This window comes from Euprymna scolopes, chromosome 2 (assembly GCF_053919585.1).
Source record: "Euprymna scolopes isolate OS-2025 chromosome 2, ASM5391958v1, whole genome shotgun sequence".
Classification (NCBI taxonomy): domain Eukaryota; kingdom Metazoa; phylum Mollusca; class Cephalopoda; order Sepiida; family Sepiolidae; genus Euprymna; species Euprymna scolopes.
Window position 1 is genome coordinate 9,347,037 of NC_136483.1, and position 14,696 is coordinate 9,361,732.

Consider the following 14,696-nt stretch of genomic DNA (forward strand, 5'->3'; position numbering starts at 1 on the left):
AAAATACAGTGGATGTGTTAACGGCAGCTCCAGTAACTCTCGCTTCTCCTTTTTTGCCCTCAGTCCTCATTCAATGAGTGATTTTTCTGACAAAGGGTTAAGAAAAAGCTGCTTAAAGGTCGGCAGTACTTGGTGACCAGTAGTCTGAGATGTCGGAAATTTTTCTGTCTCTATGTCTGTTCTTGTGGCCATGTCACTAGTAAGGGTGCTGGAGGTAAACGTTTTGTCTGGGCTGACGTTATCCGCCTGATAGTCAGGGACCCGAACCTTGGATTAACCACTAAGGAGGCTGTCCTATCAGCAGGCGCAAAGTACTGGGACTGCTTTATTACCATTTGGTGAGTGGATCTGGACCATGCAGTAGTCTCTGGTGGGGCCTCTCGATGCCATACTAGTGGGTAATTGTTACGGCTTTACCTTTTCGTGTGCTACAAAAAAAATGTTCCTGTCTTTTTCTCTCTTACTTTCCCTCTCTGTACTACTCTAACCAAGTATGCCGAATTGTTCCACAAATCCCAAAACCTCTACATGAAATATCTCCAGTATAAAAACTCGAATAAACCTAGAACCCCATCTTCCAACGTAGACCCCTACTACCAGGTCTCCTTCTCCAACATCAGGGGTCTACGTTCCAACCTTCCAGAGGTTGAAACCCAATTACAGGAGACTAAACCGGACATATTATTTCTAAGCGAAACTGGAATAGGGCCGACCACTTCCCTAGATGAGTTCATAATTAACGGATACTCTAACTTAACAGCTAAATCTGACGCCCAAGATCGCCATGGGCATGGAATATGTGCCTACATTAAGGATTGCTTCCTGTGTGGCAGGGCTATCTCTAGAGAAGATCCTAATTTACCCTATATGTGCTTCAGGGTTGCACTTGCTATCACCACTGCATTTATATTTGCCGTCTATAGGCCCCACAACAGCGGAGTTACTATCTTTAAGAGCATATCTGAGAAAATAGACCACATCCTATCTGCACATCCCTCGGCTAACATCCACATCTTTGGTGACTTCAACGTCCATAACGTGGAATGGCTGACCCATCCATATAAGACAGACGATGAGGGGAGGTTTTATCATGATTTTGCCATTGCTTATAACCTCACTCAGATTGTTCGCGAACCCACCCGTGTGCCCGATACACCCGGTCAATATGCAAGCCTCCTAGACCTTTTTCTCTCAACTTCCCCTGAGCTATGTTCATGTTCCGTTTAAAACCAACACAAAGTCAAGTATCTGCAGAATGTCTTCTTGGTTCCTCCTCTTCTCTTTTCTCTCTCCCAACAATCGAACACAGCATATAATAACAAAACTCTAAAGCACGTCTGACAGCACTGACTTCTGCCAACAGTCTGCCCCTCCTCTTAACAACACAGGCTTTTTATATCGCAAAATCGTTCACCTCTATTTGCATATTCTTCTAACTCACGTGATCACTACTCTATAAATAAGAGTCTTGACCATTTCTTTTCTTTCTTTTTATTTATTTTTGGTGACCGACCCGCACGTGGTCTATCCAGGTAAGTCACGCATTTCTCCACACTCCCCCCTGATCTCATGATCACAAACAGGACATGCGGGCAATCGTCGTTGGCGGGTACTCCTTCGAAGAAGCACTTCCTCATTGCTGTTTTCTTCATTACCACCATCATTACTACCAGTCTGTTCCATTATCCCGTCTCGTGGTTCCATAGGCGGTGTCTCACAATCAGGGCATGGGGGCAGTATCCGTCTTTGTCGGGTACTTCTCCGAAGAATCGGAGGCGTCATCTCCTCGGTATGCTCCATCATCCCTTCTCGCTGGGTTTCGCAATCACGGGGGGTGGGCAGTATTCGTCTCTGTCGAGTATTTCGATGAGGCATTACTTCCTTGTGTCCATCGCTCTCCTCACTATTGTCATCAGTATGTCCCATCATTCCCTCATCTGGTTCTGTTGGTGGTGTTTCTATGCTCACCTGAAGGGGCAGTAAGTGATCAGGATCATCTCTGAACGGTGTGTGATCCTCCTCATCGTCCTCAGAATCAGAAGAGGTATAACAAGGGCGGATATCTTTTACGTGACGTGGTATGCCACCAATCAACATGGTCTGAGGACTTATGATTTCATCTATTTTTCCCCGGAAAAATTTCGTAGTGCACCCAGCATTTGGGGGTTTTATCCAAACAAGGTCTCCCACCTGATATGGTGTATTGACAACACTCACCACTGATGGTATGGCATCAACTCCTTTCACACGCTGTTCATATTGGTAAATCCCATTGGCTGGTGCAGTTGCTGGTGTTACATTGTCCTTGGGTGTTATATTATACCAGTACACAGCTTCTGGAATAGAGCACTGCGTCCTGGCTGCAATTTTTGATGGTGCGGTGACACCGTTCTGCTATACCATTACCCTCGGGATAATATGCACACCGATAATGCATTTTAATCCCCCATTCGTGCACGAATTTCTGAAATTCTTGACATCGAAATGTGGCGGTATTATCAGTCAGAATTTCAATCGGGGCACCACGTTCAAAAAAGACGGCTCTCAACTGTTGTATAATGCTGGCTGCATCCTGTCGTGTCAACAGGCGCCATATTGTGAAACGCGTCGGGCCACAATCCGTCATGGTCAAAAAATGTTTGCCCCCATAATGTGTTATGTCCATCCCTACTCGCTGCCAGTTGCCCTCCACCTCGAGCTTCCCTTTTTGCCATTGGGATGGTGCCGGATCAATTCTCTGACACTCTTCACACGAACGTATGGCTGCTTTCACTGATGCTTTTGTAGTTGCAGGGCATACTCTTCGGACAAAATATGCAGTCCTCTGAATTCCAGGATGTCCAATCTGCTGGTGTATCATACGGATCTGGTCAGGTGTTAATTGATCCGTTACAGTCGCGCATGTTTGTTGTTGAAGATCGGATCCCTGCCTCATTGCATCGATCCACCTCTTTGGTACTCGAGTCAAATTCTGCATCGACGGGACTAACGTAATGTCTACCTGCAAGCTGTATTCGTCAACTAGACGCTTAATTATTGCTAGTCTCCTTCGTACTAGCATTTCACTTGCAGCTCTAGTCTTAACTCGAGCCTTTCCAGTCAAGGTGTCGGTTAACCAATGGTAAACACACAATGAGTCAGTGTGGAGATGCACAACATTAGTCTGCCATTGCAATGCGAGATTAAGACCTTTTAACGTGGCATCAAGTTCTGCCAAATTTATATGTTGGGCATCATTTTTCGGACGAAGCCAGCATGCATCTTCCACAACAACACCTAGTTGCTCCAACACGACACCTGTAGCCAACGAACTTGCGTCAACCCATGCATTTAGTTCGTTTCCAGACACTTGCCACTCACCCCGGGCAGGGTCATTCCTATGCACTCTGGACAACATTTCAGCCATCATTTGTTGGAGAGAATCATCATCCGCAACATCGTCCCATCCTTTTGTTACTGTAGTCACTCGTCTTTTCACCACTCCTGTTGCCGATCGGAGCCATCCACAGACAGGTAGATGTCCTACCAATTTACCACAGATAGAAAACACAGTACGTCTTGTTAATACATTGGGTAACTTTGGAAGTGGGCTCCCTCGTTTCCATCGCAACGTATTGCCCTCCTCCCAGACCTCGAGGCCTAGCACGGGCACTCCATCCTTTAGGCGCTTAGGGTATTTGCTTATTAACCCAAACGCTTTCAGTTTTATTCGAACTGCATCCGCAGACATTATGTCCTCATTAACATAGATGTCATCTATGTAGGCTGAAGCAGCTTTTGCTGTGGTCTCATCCTGCATCAAAACAGTTTTAATAATGGTTGTCATAATCAAGGGTGCTACGTTTAGGCCAAAACCCAAACGTGTCAAACAATATAGTTTTCCCTTGAGTAGTACTGTCTGAAACGGCCATAATGACTCATGGACACGTATCTGCAGGTAGGCCCTCTTTAGATCCAGAAGTGCTACATTGCTCCCTTTTTGACGCCACTCTCTCAGTTTAGCAGCGCACACATCTGCGTTTCCGGTAAACGCATCAACATGCCGATTCAACTCTCGGTAATCCATTACGGGACGAATTTTTTCTTTGGTAGGTTGTTCAACAGCCATGAGCGGAATTAATCCCTTGGGTAATCCCAGACGTTCCTGTGGGTATGGTATTAACCAACCGTTGTCAATCCACATCTGAAGTTCTTCTTCATATGCGGCCCTATTCTTGGTAGAAACTGCATACTCTGGAATCGTGTTGCACAGCCGATCTGGTTCCTGGCCCATGGCCCATTTCCACTTTGCAGTCCACACCCTTTCGTTGTCATCAAATGTAGCACAGAAGTCCTTTTCTTCAATCGACATGGCTGCACAGACGTCTTTCCCTTCTCCAAGCCTGATACCTCTAGCTGCTGTGATTGTAACGCCTCCTAGTGCTTGTATTGCATCAATTCCAAGCAACATGTCGTAGCCAAGGGGTTTCTCCTGCATCACCAGAACGTCAACTTTAGCTGTGTCACCCTTCTCAGTGCAGATTGTGACTGTCCCTTCACCACAACATACCCGTGATAAGCCATTGATGGTCATAACGCCAACTGGGTTCCTCCGCCACACCGGACAGCAATGGGCACTAACTATAGACCGGGAACACCCCGTGTCTATAAGTGCTGAACACTGCACATCATCAAGTTTAACGCTAATGACAGGCAATCCTGTGTTTATTGGTTGGCAGGGGGCAAGGGTAGCGATAGTACCTTGCCCCCAACTTCGTTTCCCGAACAGTTGCGAGATATGTGCCCAAACTTATTGCAGCGATAGCATTGCACTGGTCTCTTTGATTGTGGATATACACCTCTCCTATCACTCCGGCACTCTTTAGCAAAATGATTGGCCTCCCCACATTTATAGCACACTGGGGGGCATGCTTATTACTATCTGGAAGAGAGTCCACATTGCCTCCATGTCGAAAACGAGCTGCTGCTGCAATTGGTTCCTGTTCCTTACAGATGTTTCGAGCTCGGGCCAATAACTCATCAGTTGACAATTCATCGATTCTTGATGATGCCCGCAACAGTTTACTGACCTCCTCGGGTAGGCCTACCAAAAAAGCACAGCTTAATATTTTATCGTTGACCCCACCAAACGGTACAGATAATTTTCGCAGGTCGGCTAGGTACACGTCGACTGTTTCCTTGGGTTGAAGTGTCCGGCTCGTGAACTGTTGCCACGCAACAAATGGATTTGTACCAAACGCTGTATACAGGCTCTGCTTGATTTCATCCCAGTCTGGTTCATCCCCGAGTTGTTGGTAGACTGCATAGGCCCCTCCGGTTAGCCTCAAAGGGATAACTGTGGCTGGTTCTTTAATTTTGCACAGTTTACAGATTTTCTCTGCCTTTTCAATCCATTCAACGACAGCCGGTCCAGTGGTAGATCCGTCGAACTCGGGTATTAAGCGAATGTCGAATTCGTCCATTGTTAGTAACCGCACACCAAGCGCCGAAATAGCTTAAAACCAACACAAAGTCAAGTATCTGCAGAATGTCTTCTTGGTTCCTCCTCTTCTCTTTTCTCTCTCCCAACAATTGAACACAGCATATAATAACAAAACTCTAAAGCACGTCTGACAGCACTGACTTCTGCCAACAGTCTGCCCCTCCTCTTAACAACACAGGCTTTTTATATCGCAAAATCGTTCACCTCTATTTGCATATTCTTCTAACTCACGTGATCACTACTCTATAAATAAGAGTCTTGACCATTTCTTTTCTTTCTTTTTATTTATTTTTGGTGACCGACCCGCACGTGGTCTATCCAGGTAAGTCACGCATTTCTCCACACCGTTCATTCTTCTCTAGGATCCTCCGACCACCCCGTCGTATCAGTTAAGATAAAAACGAAATGTAAGAAGTCCCCAGACGTACCCCTCCACCGTACTGTATACCGATACTCAATGGCTGACTGGGATAGCTTCCGTACATTCATATCTGATTTACCTCTGCACTCCATGTTTAAAAAGGAAGTGTCCTCTATAGTATCAGATCCGACCGAATGGTTAATTGTAGGCATAGACCAATTCATACCATCTAAAAAAATTCCAACAAAAACCTAACAGCAATCCATGGATCTCCCCAGAATGTGCTGCCGCTATCGCGCACAGAAATCACTTTTTCTATATCTACCAACGTAATAGATGCACTGAGACAAAAGCTGCTTTCAGGACTGCCAGCAACCACTGTAAAAGAGTATTAAAAGATGCAAGAGAGCTATATGCCCAGTCTGTTAAATCCAAGGTAGCTGATAAGCGGCTTGGTTCCCACCAGTTTTGGCAAATAACAAATAGGATCCTGAACAGAAGTGTGCGTTCTATCCCAACCATTATCAATGGACCAGAGGTCATCTCGTCAGCGTCAGACAAGGCCAAACTATTTGCAAAGAACTTTGCAGCTAATTCTACCCTATGCGACGAAGGTCATCAGCTCCCCATATTTCTTCCTATAACACAGAACACGATAGGTAACATAAAAATATCCGTGCATGAGGTCGCCAAACTAATCAAGAACCTCCATCAAGAATTCCAGTAAAGCAACTGGCCCTGACGGCATCCCAATTATAGTGTTAAAAAAGCTTCAACCAGAACTTGCTCCCATGCTTACGAAACCGTTTAAGCGCTGCCTTAAGGAGAAGTGCTTTCCGACTCCATGGAAGACTTCATCAGTTTGCACTGTATTTAAGAATTAAGGTGATAAGTCATCTCCCTCTCAGTACAGATCAATAACCCTTCTGTGTGTTATGAGTAAGTTGCTGAACTCCATACTAAATAGAGAAATAGTCAACCACCTCAACAGAAATAACCTCCTTAGTGACACGCAATATTGTTTCCGCTCTGCACGATCTACCGCAGATGTGCTGACGGTTATATCTCACAGGATTAGCGAATCTCTTCACAAAGGCTTCCTTTCTAGGGCAATTGCTCTTGACATATCAAAGGCCTTCGACAAGGTATGACATAAAGGCCTACTTCACAAGATTTCCAGCTACGGTATAACTGGAAATGTTTTCTCAACTATTAACTCATTTCTATCCGATAGGCTCATAAGAGTAGTTGTCGATGGACAAAAATCGGAGGCCTGCAGTATTTTTGGTGGAGTCCCTCAGGGGTCCATCCATGGCCCAACTCTCTTCCTAATCTACATCAATGACCTCCCTAAACACATACTTAAATCATTCGTTGACATCTATGTTAATGACACGACCATCTACGGCAACACATCACAGGTTGTAAATGACAAAGTTCTCTCTGATTCTCTCTCCTCTGATCTCGAGCACGTGGTTCAGTGTGGGAAAACGTGGCTGGTTACCTTTAATGCATCCAAAACCAAACTCCTATCCTTACATCATCAACGCTCTGATCCCCATCTGGCATCAATTGGGATAGATGGCTCTCGTCTGGCAGACTCCCCGTGTTTTGACAAGCTTCTGGGTTTGACCTTTACTCCTGATATGAAATGGAACACGTACATCAAGTCTGCTGCCAAGGTTGCTGGAAAGATGGTAGGATCCTTCTACCGCTCCAGAAGATATCTCACTACTGATGCAATTCTCTATATATATAAAAGCCAAGTACGTCCAAGGATGGAATACTGCTGCCATATCTGGGCAGGAACTACTAAAAACAGCCTATCCTGCCTTGACAGAGTACAAAATTGACTTAGTGGCTTAGTGGGGGATGCCCTTTTCTCTACCCTGCAACTTCTCTCCCACAGAAGAGACGTTGCGAGCCTATCCTTGTTTTATCGTTATTTCCATGGCAGGTGCTCGTCTGAACTCCAATCTCTGGTCCCCCCTTGCCAATCTTTTACGAAAAACACCCGTCTTGCTGAATCCACTGTGAAAAATTTCACCCATTCTTTATCTGTGCCTAAATCAAAACGTGGATTCCATGAACAAAGCTTCTTTCTTAGACCTGCACGCCTGTGGAACTCTGTTCCGTCTGCCTGCTTCCCACCTGACTACAACTCTGATATCTTCAAGTCCAACGTTAACAAATTCTTAATGAACCGCCCCCTTAAGTAAACACTTCATCAAATCTCCACACTAACGTAATGTACTTGCAATAACCCTTATCCCTGTGTGGCTTCCGGGTCTTGATAAGTGGTGACCACTGTGTAAAAAGAAAGACCATATGTGGGAGAAACCCCACATATAAGACCTTGGTCAATGTAGGGGCAACCCTACTCCCCGGGGAGTTGGTCCCCATTTCCCCTTCACTCCTCACATTGAAAGTCGGCCTTGTGCCTAATTTTCTCGGTGGGGGAGCAAATAAATACCACCCACACATATAAGACCTTGGTCAATGTAGGGGTAACCTTTCATACCAACTGTCACTATCCAGCTCCCCTACTCCCCAGGAATTGGTCCCCATTTTCCCTTCACTCCTCACATTACAAATCGGCCTTGTGCCTAATTTGCTCGGTGGGGGAGCAAATAAATATAGCTTTTCTTGGCCTTTTGGCCAAGATCAAAGGGTAGTATCTGTTCTTACTACATGCTGTACTTATGTTTATGTAACTGTGATATAAAGTGGGGGTCACTTTTTTGTATTAATTTAATGTAAACTGATCACCTACTTTACAACCAGTCAGACTCCAAGCCATTAAAGTCATTCTCCAGATCATTCAAGTTGTTGAAGGATTCCAGTTATTTCTAAAGCATTCAAGTCATTCTTAAGTTCATTAAAGTCATTCTAAGTCATTTACTTTCTATTTATTTAAGTCATTTCAGCCCATTTTTCGGTCATTTTAGTTTATCTTTAAGAATTTCATGTTAATCCTACATTCACGCATTCATTCATTACACGAGAGCACGCGACTAATGGCTATCGGCCTTGTTATCGTTAAACGTGAAAAGTAAACGGACGCAACTTTATGTTGTTGTTAGTTTAATAATTCAGTTGCGTTGCGATCTTTACAACCTTATAGTGTTTTGCAAAGCAGGATTTGATTCATGAAATAGATTAACTTTTGAAAATATCTCCTCGGCTTTTTGTATTGCATTGTTACTTTCAGGCGATATTTTCTTTCTTGGTTAACTTGTAAATAGAAATGCAATAGTCAGCAATGGAACGTTGTGACAGCATAATTATACTATCAAACTTATTTTCAATAAATTTCCCAGAAATCGTCTCGGAAAAACGTAATGCAGATGGAGCAATTTTGAGTTTCAAATGAGGTAAGAAATATTAATGTCTTAATAGGAGTTCGAAAGCCACACTGATGAGTCGAGATACGACGAAAACCGTTCTCTAAAATGCATTGCCTTCTTCAATATTCGTCAGTTGAGCTCTCACTTGTAATTTGTCAAAGAACTCAGATAGCCTCGTCATTTTTAAATCCTTTTTATTCACTTAGAACAATATATCTTGTCACTGAGACACGAGATGCTGCTGAAAATAACTGACTATAATTATATAGGCACCCACAGTAGATGCTTGTTTGCATTACTTTTACATTGCTGTATGTTGGTATAGCCAGGAAAACATAAAGCCGGGAGGAAATTGCAAGGACCAGTAATTGTAGGAATGAGTCTATTAGAGTATAAGCTCGTATACAAATTTCGTTTTATTCCTCCCCTACGTGAATGTACGTATTTATTTTATTTCATTTCTCTTCCTCTATCTCACCACACACAAGTTATATAATTATACACACACAAGTTATACAATTATACACACACACAAACACACACGGACATATATATAGACGAATATTGGCTGAAGAGAGCTTGATAAGGATACCTAAAACGGTCCTTATTATCGGGCTTGAAACCGACGGTACCAATGATTTGTCTCATCTAACAACTTTTTGTACACAATATATAATATATATATAATACAAATATAATATATATATAATATATAATATATATATTATATATATAATAAATAATATAATATATAATATATAATATATATAATATATATATAATATATAATATATATATAATATATAATATATATAATATATATAATATATAATATATATAATATATAATATATATAATATATAATATATATATAATATATATAATATATATATATGATATATAATATATATATAATATATAATATATATATATATATATATATATATATATTGTGAACTTATTAAAAAACAGTAAAATAATTACTCATGTTTCTTTTAACATCAAACAGTTTTTTTGTAGTGAATGTTTATGAACTATCAATTGAAAGTCAAAAATGAGTGTTATTTCAATAAAGATACAAATCCATTGAAAACGAATATTTGAAAACATTTCGAAATTATTATCACGAAAAAATGTTTTCGTAAAATGTACAGAAACACACGAATAAATGAAAAATGCTTTTAAACAACTTCAGAACATTTATTCAATTATAGTATTTGAAGCTCTAGTAATATATACACTATAAAGCTATTAAATAACCTTGTGTGTGAATTTTAAAGATGTCAGGTTACTCACACATGAGCACCCGTATATAATAATTATAACTAATAATATGCACCAATGCTATAGCTTTTTTCCGTCTATAGACACGATAATATTGTTTGTAAGAGTGTCTTCCCATTTAAGTAAGGTGTGTGCAATCAAAGACCTAATATCTCCTGAGTCGGCATAGCTTGATTCCAGTAGCAACAAGTCCAAGACGACTATAAACAATACAATAATACGTGGAGAGCACATATAACACCTAGTATTACCAAATAATCACCCAGCGTGTCAGGGTGATTTTGTCGTATATACTACTACAAATGGCTAAAAGGCATGAAAGTCGGCTACAATAAATCGAAGAAGGAACAGTGAATGAAATCAGCAAGGCAACCCTAAGGAAAACCATAGAAAAAATTGGCAAACTGAAGAGCACCAGGACACAATGAGATACATGTATACTGGTTCAAGAAATTTACCACACTACACGAAACCCTAGCCCAAATCATGTGAAAATGATTTGATGAGAGAAGACATCACCACAATGATACAGGACACAGACAAAGGGACCGCCTCCGATATGCCTATCACGTGCTTTCCCTCTATGTGGAAAATACTAACAGCACAACTGAGGGAACAAATCTATCACTCCCTGAATAATCGTGAACTTCTCCCCGAGCAACGGAAAGAATGACAGAAAGGAAAAAGAGGAGCACATGATCCGCTATACATAGATCAAAAGATCCTAAAGGAGGTAAAAAAAAGAAAAATTTAGTCATGGCATGGATCGACTATAAAAAGGCGTACTGCTTTTAATGCATCTAAAACCAAGCTTATATCTTTACATCATCAACGCTCTGATCCCCACCTGATATCGATTGAAATGGATGGCTCTCCTCTTGGGTTTGACCTTTACTCCTGATCTGAAATGGAACACGTACATCAAGTCTGTTGCAAAGGTCGCTGGAAAAATGGTAAGATCCTTCTACTACTTCCGAAGATATCTCACTGCTGATGCAATTCTCTATCTGTATAAAAGCCAAGTGCGTCTAAGGATGGAGTACTGCTGCCATATCTGGGCAGAAGCTTCTAAAAACAGTCTATTTTGCCTTGACAGAGTACAAAATGGACTTCATGGCTTAGTGGGGATGCCTTTTTCTCTTCACTGCAACCTTTCTTCCACAGAAGAGACGTTGCGAGCCTGTCTTCGTTTTATCGTTATTTCCATGGCAAGTGCTCGTCCGAGCTCCAATCTCTGGTCCCCCCTCGTCAGTCTTTCACGATAAACACCAGTCTAGCTGAAAACACTCTGAATAATTTTCTCCACTCTTTATCTGTGCTTAATGAAAACGTAGATTCCATGAACAAAGCTTCTTTCTTAGAACTGCACAAGTGTGGGACTCTCTTCAGTCTGCCTGCTTCCCTCCTGACTACAACTTGGATGTTTTCAAGTCCAACATGAACACATTCCTGATGAAGTACCCCCTTAAGTAAGACACTTTATCAAATCTCCAATGCTAACGATTACTACGATACTATGCCATTGATTACTGTACACGTAGTAACCCTTATCCCCGAATGGCTTCTGGAACTTGTTAAGTGGTGACCAACATGTAAAAAAAAAGGATCCTGCAAACATGGAAATAGAAAGCTTAAAAATATATAAAATACCAAGTAAGATCACCAACGTGATAGAAAATGCAATGAGAACATCGAGAATAGAATTGACAGCTGATGGGTAACACATAACAGAAATTAATATACAAAGAGGCATTTTGGAAGTAGACTCACTATCACCATTGCTGTTCACAATAGCCATGGTAGCCCTGAACAATATACTAAGAAAGTGCTGAACAATATAATAACAACAATATACTAAGAAAGTGCTAAACTTGATACAATACAGAGGAAAAATTGAACCAGTTAATAGACGACCTGAATTTTTTTGCGAGGCCCGAAAAGGAACTAAAGACATGAATAGACATTACCAGGTTCTTCAGCCAGTATATCCAAATGGAGTTTGGTATGAAAAAGTGCGCACTACTAGTTATAAGTAAGGGAAAACTGCAGACAGCAGAAGGCATGCAACTACCCAACCAAAAAGAGATGAGGTCACTGGGGGAACAAGACGCTTATAAACAATTAGGAGTTCTGGAAGCAGATACCATCAAATCAACAGAAATTTAAAAGAGAATTGAAAAGGAATACCTCAGAAGAACAAGAAAACTTCTAGAAACAAAATTATATAGCAGAAACCTAATAAAATGTATAACTATATGGGCAGTGTCACTAGTAAGATACTCAGGACCGTTCATAGGGTGGATAAAAAAAGAACCCGATTAGTAGGCAATCAAACTCATGACTATTCACAATGCACTACACCCAAAGGAAGATGTTGACCGACTCTACGTAAAATTGAAAAAAGGCGGGAGTGGATCAGTTTGTATAGTAACTGTGTGCATGAAACGAAAAAACTTAGAAAAATATATAACGCAAATCACGGAAAATGTCATCATGGCAGCGAGAAATAGATTAGAAAAGAAAAATGAGAAGAAAAACAACTACATTGGAGATTTATAAAGACGACAAAAGATGAAAATAGCAAAACACTTTGGCATGGATGTGAAAAGGACACATAAGACGAGAAACTGAATCTCTCATAGACGCACACAAGATTACTCAATAAGAACCAACCACATCAAAGCAAAGATCGACAAAACATAAGAAAACTGGCATATAGTAAGTGAATGTAGCTACCTAACCCAAAAGGAATACAAGAACACACACGACAAAGTGGGAAAAGCAGTGCAGTGGCAATTATGCAAACAAATTCAACTCTAACGCACAGACAAGTGATACAAACATGAGCCGGCAAAAGTAATTAAAAACGAGAATCACAGAATTCTATGGGGCATGGACATGTAAACTGATAAACCTACCCAAGCAAGAAGACCTGATGTCGAAATAATTAACAAGAAGGAAAAGTCCTGTCAAATCATAGACTTTGCTGTTCCAGCTGACCAGAGGGTGAATATCAAAGATAAGGAGAAACGGAATAAATGCACAGGGCTAGACAGAGACCTGAAAGGCAGATGAAGAAACTCAAAACAGTACCTATAATAGTAGGAATACAAGGAATGATCCCGAAAACCTAGGAAAAAAGGGAAAAATTGGAATCAGAGGAATAAGTGGAAAAAATACAATGAACAACAATAATGAAAACAGCTGAAATATTAAGGAAAACACTTGAAATTTGAGACTAACATACATGAGCAACAAGTGCGGGTCGTGTCACTAGTGAGATACTCCGGACCGTTTTTAGGTTGGACTAAACAAAAACTGAGGCATCCCAACCAGAGGATCAGGAAACGCATAATTATACCCAATGCCCTAACTTAAACGATGATATTTACAAACTGCAGAATACCGAAAAACTAAATGTCACACCAAGAGACAATAGAAAATAAACAATATAGATAAAAGAGACAAAGGATAAAACTACAAAAGAAAAATGGGAAGTGACACAGCTACACGGACAATTTATAAGAATAACAAACGATGAGACTAACGAAAAATTAGGACATGGCAATAAAAAGGAAACTTAAACAAAGAAACTGAATCTTTATTATAAGCCGCACAAAGTAACACAATTAGAATACATTACATCAAAACAAGGATATCAACAAGACACCAGATAACAGCCAATGCAGACTCTGTGAACAAAGAGATAAAACAATAAACCACATAATAACCGAATGCAGGTAATTAGCCTAAAACGAATATAAAAATAGAATGCCTGTTTACATTACATTTAAATTTCTGCATATTAGTACAGTAAGAGAAGCAGGGATATGTAAGGAATTTCAGAGTCTAGTAGTTCGTGGGAAAAAGTTATTTGAGTAGAATAGCAAACTATAGTCAGGGGATGAGTTTTTAAAAATTCCAGCGTGCATGAAAACGCATTTGATGATAAATCCGAAAAGCGAAGAAAATAAAAAAACACAAGGTCAGAATTTAAAAGCCAGCAAAACGCGCAAGTACGTTGAAGAGTGAGGAACAAAATGAAAATATTCCAAGTGGATAAGTAATTTCAGAACAAAAATAATTCGGAAAAGAAGTTCAATGCAGCTTACATAAATATACAATAATAGCTGCTAAATGGCAAAACTGATTCTCAGTCAAATACAAAAAATCAACAGATCAATGGTTTGGTGTCAATCTGTAAGATCAGACATTATATTTG

At 40.7% G+C, this 14,696-nt stretch overlaps 1 pseudogene; it reads left to right on the top strand.

The window, feature by feature from the left end:
* The first annotated feature begins 8,479 nt into the window (after positions 1-8,479).
* On the top strand, positions 8,480-8,617 carry LOC145242428 (U2 spliceosomal RNA; annotated as a pseudogene).
* The last annotated feature ends 6,079 nt before the right edge of the window (positions 8,618-14,696 follow it).